Source organism: Cryptomeria japonica, unplaced genomic scaffold, assembly GCF_030272615.1.
Source record: "Cryptomeria japonica unplaced genomic scaffold, Sugi_1.0 HiC_scaffold_25, whole genome shotgun sequence".
Classification (NCBI taxonomy): domain Eukaryota; kingdom Viridiplantae; phylum Streptophyta; class Pinopsida; order Cupressales; family Cupressaceae; genus Cryptomeria; species Cryptomeria japonica.
Window position 1 is genome coordinate 648,995 of NW_026728847.1, and position 7,477 is coordinate 656,471.

A 7,477-nucleotide genomic window follows, 5' to 3' on the forward strand; every position below is an offset into this window, starting at 1 on the left:
TGCCGAACGAGTTTCCAATCCAGTGGAAGATCTATTCATCCCAGAATTCCAGCAGGAGGTCAGGGAGTCTAACCCAAAGATGAACCATGCGATTGAGCTTGGCTGAAGGGTCAAAACCAAGCTTCCATTTAGCTAGAGTTAGAAAATATTTCCCATAGGCCCAAGAGCCTGAGAGGACAAAGATCGGGTCTTCCTTCATAGTGAACTTGAAAAGGAAGAGACCTCCTGGCATTGTCGAGATGTTGACACTACCCTTTATTTTCCATCTTGATTTAGCCCATCTCCTAATCATGTCAATAGATGGCCTGAGGGAGAAGAAGTTTCCAACTATCGCTAGGTGAAGAGGAAGCGATTTTATCCATGAGACTATCCAGGAGCTTGATCTTCATTCCTTCATCACTTTGGGTAAAGTTAGCCAAAGCCGCATCCAAAGTCATATTAGTAGACCGAAGAAGGGCGCTTTTCTAGTTGGATTTGGAATCGTTCTTACCAAGCTCCGCATTCTTCTGTCAGGCAGCAGATTCTGGCCCAGGGGCGTATATTCTTCTTATTTTCTTTCAGGTTCTCCAACCCCTTGTCTTCATCAATCAGGCCAGAGTCTGTCAGTACCAAAGATGAAGAATAGGAAGGGGTATCAATCTTGGTGGTCTTTTCTGTATGACTCGCAGACAGTCGGGTCCTAGTAGCGGAACCAGCAGCATGTGAACTGACTGTGGTATCATTGGGGGGGGGGGGGGGGGGTTATTTGCAAGGAGGAGGGGATCTCCCAAGAGGGGGCAGTCATACAGACGGTGCAGATTCAAATGCTAGCAGAGGTAGGAAAGTTGCATCACATGGATGTTGATTAAATATCTTTGTTTTTGATGTTGACGTACAATATTTTTGAAAGGGACTTTTGCAGCTTGTTCAATATCTCCCAATGTTCTTTAATTTGATCATTATACAAAGGTAAAGTGCAAGGAAATTTTCTATGGTTGAGATTATTTTAATGATTTTCTTTAAAATAGTATTTTATAAATTAATTTGTGTTTAGTTTGGTAGGTAAGCATTAAGGGCAAGTGTGTTGGTATGAGTTTATAATCAAATTTAATTTGGAATTTTTGCATTCAATTTTATGTGTAGCTTTTGAATTTAAAAAAAGAAAAATTGTAATGATGATTTTGAATTAAGATAAGAAACATTATTAGATGTAGATCACAAAAGGACAAACACTCAAAACCATATAAGTTTCACACTAAATATTAACTTTTGTACAAAAAAATATATCAGACATATAATATTAGCTCCTCTTAAACATGTAAAATTACAATTGACCATTTGATCATTTAATTGGATGATGTGTAAGTAGAGATTATAATATTTTCTATTTGCATATCCATACTTCAACATAATAATGATTTTGAATTTTCTCTCATGACATTAACAAAATGATACTTTCCATTAATTTCACTAACTAAATGATGAAAACATCACCCTCTTTCATTCATAATGTGTTTTGGTATTGTTCTCAAATTTTCCACAGGGCTCTTTTCACCTTTCTTTTCCTTTTGTATTACATTAAAGTGGGTAAGGTTGAAACTTCAACTACCAATGTATAACTTACAATTTACGGTTACATCAAATACTCAAATATTTCCCTCTACCTTCATTTCCAAATGTGACATTTATAGGATTGGATTACTTGGAAAGCACCATTTAAAGACATTATATAACCACTCATTCACATCAAAAACTATTATAAAAAATGATAGTAGCCTACAATATGTGACATTTATGTATGGGAAGTTTAATGTCTAAATTTCATTAGTGTGTGCCTTTAAAAAAAAAAAATTATATATGAGATGTGTACTTTGTGAATGAAGAAATAAGGAAATTATTGGAGTCTATCATATTTGGAAAGGTTTATTTAAGGGTACATCATTGATTGAATTTTATGTCCAATTTCTTATTTTTAATTTTGCTCAATTGCTTCCCACTTCATAATGGTAGATTTTTTTGAGAAGCACTATCATATTTGTTATCTTATGAAGAAGGGTGCTTGATAATTCTAGATAGTATTTTTTGAAAGTATAGGCGGCTTTAGTGTATCTACATTTTAAAAATGTGAACAAATTTTTCTTAAATATTTTCATTATGCAAAGATAAAGGGCATAGAAATTTTTCTTTTCTCAATATTAAATATTTATAAATTGATTAAAATTTTGATAATTTGAATTTTTCTTCTATGAATTTTTTTATATTGATGTCATTAAAATGACTAAAATTTTAATAATTTTACCTTTTTCTTCTATCATTTTTCCACAAAAATTATGATAGATAAATGTAAAAAATAAAAATAAATTCCTTTCTCCCAATTTTCTAGAAAATACCAGACTTCTTTCTCTATATGTTGACATTCACTAAGTGGCTGAACTTTCTAGCGTTAGGTTTTTCTTCGCACATTTTTCCACAATTTTGGATTTTTGGACGTTGACGTTGATTTTTTACATGATTGGGTGGCTCCACGTGATTTGTTACATGATTACGGCTGGATAGCATATACTTTGCCTTGCACTGCACGCTAGTTAAAATCAATCCAATGCAAAAGTAAATGTCGGAAAGTTTTTCTTCTGTGGAAATTGCAGAAGTTTCTATTAAATTTCTTCGTTATGCAAAAGTAAATGTCGGAAAGTTTTTCTTTCCGACTTCTGGACGTTGACGTTAATTTTTCTTTCACTTCTTGACCGAGTTTGTCAGTGCGTTTGGAATATTTGATTTTTTAATTTCGATGTTGCTTGTGTTCACATTTAAACCCATACCTACGCTAGTCTACTATCCGATGCTTATTTGTGTTCACATTTAAACCTCCCTACGCTAGTCTACCATCTGATGTTTATTGTTTTCACATGGACCGCCATTATTCAAATGGGATTCAAAATGCTTACCTACCCCATTGTCTATTACGGATACGTCTATTTTGGTTTCAAAATGGCAGTACGGACTGACTAACATGCGTGTTAGTCTCGCGTTTTACACCGTTGATTTTGCAATAAACGGTTGCGATTGACTAACACATCACTATCACACTGTACGAAAGATCTGTTTTGGAGCCAAAATAGCTTCGGCCGTCTAGTACATGCTTCTAGGCTTGCAAGTCTTTTCAAATATTCAAGTCCTTAATTTATCGGTTTGTTCCTACGCTTTCATGGGTAGGCATGATGAAGGATATGGGTTTGTAAGGTTTCATCTTGTAAGAGATGGAGAGTTTGTATTTTATTATGATTAATTGTTGTGTCTAGTGTTTGGTTTTCTTCGTACTTTTATGATTTTTTTCTTGTTATGGATGTCTTGGTAAGTCACATTCATGGTGTCACATTCTTGCTACTTGTAGAATGTTGTCATGTTTAGATATGATAAGATTGCAAAAAAAAATATTTCCTCCACATTTCAAACCTAAATGCTATATATTCACGTGTTTTAGATAGTAAATGGTTTGGATATTAGGCTATTGGATTTTATTTAGCAAGTTAGAGTTTCTCTTTCATCTTGTATTGTGTTGAATAGCAATGAACATATGCTATAATTTCATTGTATCACTAGGAGGTTGCTTTTGTGCGTTACCAACAAAATGAATATAAAGTGTATTCCTTGGTCATTTGAATAACTCCATGAATGTTCATATTCTTTTCATTGTTTGGAAAGTTATCTCAATTGCAATTGATAATTCAAGTATTTCAATTATTTGGTTTCATACTCGAATTCCCTTGTAAACCTTTCTATGAGGTATGTTTTTTTAAAGTAATGCGGGATGTATATGGATCCATCGATGGATATATGTGATATATTCTTGTGATTGATTTATAATGTCATTTATTTTTTGTTTTTATATAGAGCCTAGCTTATGTGCATAATTGTTAGGCATGGTCCTCTATGTCATCTTCTCTAAGGAGTCACATAATGATTTACTAAGAAATGTATAGTGTTGATTAAAATTAAGGCTTTGCCAAACAATTAGATTAAGACACAATTTATAATTAGTTCCAACAAGCAGCAAGCCCACCAAACGTAATAGAAAAAATATGTAATGCCCCGTCAGGAACCCTAAAGGAAAACATCATAATCTATGCAACTAAGGGTGAAATAATATATATATATATATATTTTTTTTGATTAAGTGCATGATTTAAACCTTAGCACATCTAATATCATAGTGGAAGTCTAACACCTGAATTTCCTAAGGGTTACCAACGAATATTACTTCGTAAATTAAATATTTAAGATAAAATTTCCACAATGAAAGAATTTAAAATACTTCAAGCAATCATATATTATATACAAAAGAATTAAGTAATTGAAATAGCATACATTACAATTTTTCTTTGCTTACAATATTCGAAAATACATATTTTCCAAAAAGAAAATTACATCATGAGCTAAAATGTTACAAAATGAAAGTTACATAAAGTTTCTTTTCAAGACCTCTAGTTTCAACTGAATAATGGTTAGGAATAAGAGTTGGTACATGAACCACGAACCAAGAACATCAGCGAAGTCCTTCCTTGCCTGAAGATACGTTCCAGAACATCTGATGGGAAGTGACACTACCACCCGACCATGTGATTCCGAAAAGGAACCACCCCACCGTGCTGGAGATAGTAGATAACCCTCAAGCAAGCAAAATAAAACAAGAACAAAAGGACTACAAGACTCCACTCACAATCATGTGACCCAACTCACAAAACACTAGTGACTCTAAGGAGAAAGTGTCATCGCATGTCTTATGGTGGATACCATGGTACAACCTCCATAGGTCCTGGCCCCCATCCTGGGTTATCCTGGTAACCTCTCCCGAACTTCCGATTCCAACTAAGACTCATGCGGACCTTACCAATCCTCTCACGAAGACAAGGTGGTAAGTTTTCCATTCCAGGCCTTCTCGCTACATTATGAAAGTTGTACTAGCACTCACCTATGTGCGAGGCACATTATTTTATTTAACTTTTATTCTACCCTTCCCTAGTCATTTATTAGATTTTCACTTTCTTAACCAACTTCCAACGGGTTATCCTGTCACCATTTCGAGCACAACCCCCGCTCAAAAGCCACTCTCTCTCTTAGGACACTACAGGTTAGTTCTATCTACAGAACTCTATGGTGACACAAACAGCCATACCCAATTTTGACCTACCTCGGGTGAAAGATACATAATTACTAACCTAAGGTTGACCATTACGAACAACTCACAGTGGCTCATTTCCTTAAGGTTATACATCTAAATAACTGGCCAAAACACAGTACACAAGACATATTGACAACATGACTCAATGTACTTAGCTGCGACCACCATATAAACAAGGTAATCTTACGTACCAACACCTATCACAAAATTAACTTGCAGTACGAATATACGTTGTCAAGACACGAAGAACAATTTGGTCGGTATAACACAGAATTTTACACTTATTAACATGTTTAAGAGTTCAATTACTCTTGTTAACTACTATAGGTATGCCACCTCAATAATTTCCACTTATACCATAGACTAAGATTAAAATAGATATATTTATTTCATCAAGGAAGTCTTACATAATACATTTCTCCATAGAATAATGTCTTTATTTTTATTTTATTTTTTTTTACACTAGAGTGTTACATCATTCTTCTAGAAAAAACAGAGAAGTGCACTCGTCAGACTCTACATGATCTAAAGGAGTATATCCTTCAGATTTGCTTTCACTCAGGGGAAAGTACCCCACAGACTCATTATCACTTAAGGGGGTATACCCCTCCGACGAGTCAGAACTTATAACTATCGGCTTTTCTGGCGAGCACTCTAGCTTGGGTTCTTTTCCTTTTTCAACAGTAACTTCTTTAGTTGGACTCTGAGTAGGACCTTTTTCTATCTCTTTGTTCTCTTTAGGAGTTGGGTTCTCTTCAGTAGGGTTGTCATCCACAACAAGCTTGACAAGTGTCAAAGAATCTTTCTTGGCTTTCAAGTAGTGAGCATAACCTGCTACGGATTTGCGAGCTATCTGTTTGACTCATACCATCTCTGTAACGTATCAATAGTAAACTATTACTTCCCAGACTCTCCTAGAGCTACGTCTAATAAATCTTAATAACTGGGTTTTGAACGCAACCATACATTTCTTCCATATAATAACAAGTGTGCAATTTTGAACTTAAACACTATTCCACTTCTATAGTCATAACGTAATCACAACTTCTATTATATGATTTTATTTAACAATCCCTAACGATAAATAAAACATAACCATAACTATTTCATAAGCAAGACAATAAACATGACATATAACAGAGACTGTAAATATTAATGATCATAAACTAAGAAATTCCTGACCTATTGAAATGTTGATCAATATGCAAGACCTTAACGCCCTTTCACCGATAAATGCACCTTGCTTGCGATCCTTTTCACCAATACTTTCCAACTCTATCAAAAAAACAACTCTCTTGATACTATCAAACAGTATCCTCTCTAACTCTATTCTTCTTTCTACAATCCACCATCCTTCCTTGGATGCCAAAAATGACTTGTCTCCCTTCTTCTCTACTCCCACCCCTATTTATACTAAAAATCACCCATGGCTTCTCCTAAATCTGGGGCTTAGTAATAGTTATCAACTTAAAGTCTTTTACCTCCAACTCTTCTTGTTCCTCCACGTAAAGAGTCCATCTCCAGTTAACTATAGCTCTTTGCGCTCCTTGATCGTGGTTAAAGCAATTATCGGCTGGGTGGAGAGATCGGTACATTACATCAAACACTTATGTGTTTGCATTCAGCGAAATGTGTGTTTAATTTGCCAGGTCTTGAGTTAACTAAGGTTTACGTTTTAGTCTTCACCTTATGTGCCAATCTATTCCCCTCCTCAATCGGCCAATCTGCAGTTAGATGCACTGAACTACAGCTCGAGGAAAAGTTTGGACGTGGAGAAGTGGTTGTTTATCGCTTTGAACAACGAGAGGGGCGAGAGGTGTCATTGCCCGCTGACTGTAGTGTGAATGGAGGAAGAGGGAGTATGCAGTTTATGAAGGAGGAGGGTAGTCGGTGGTAATACCGACCCCTCCCTATATTAAGGGGGGTGGTCGATATTACCATCGACCACTGTTTACCTAATACTAACTATAACCCCTGCCACCTCCTATAAAATCAAATTTGTTTTATTTGTTTTAATATAATTTCATTATTATATTTTAATAATTAATTAATAACTTTCATTTTAATATTTAAACATTAATCTTCATAGCAAATTTTACGTTTAAATATATAAATATATACTTTGATTTCAAATATATATATATATATATATATTACCCGTTCAAAAAGCTTATTAAATATAATATATTTATAATTCTAACTTTATACATGCATAATCCAAAAACACAATAATCCGATGGGCGATATCAACTACTGATAATACGATCACCTTATCTTAACTCCAATAACTACTTATAAGTGACTATTGCCCTCCGTGTA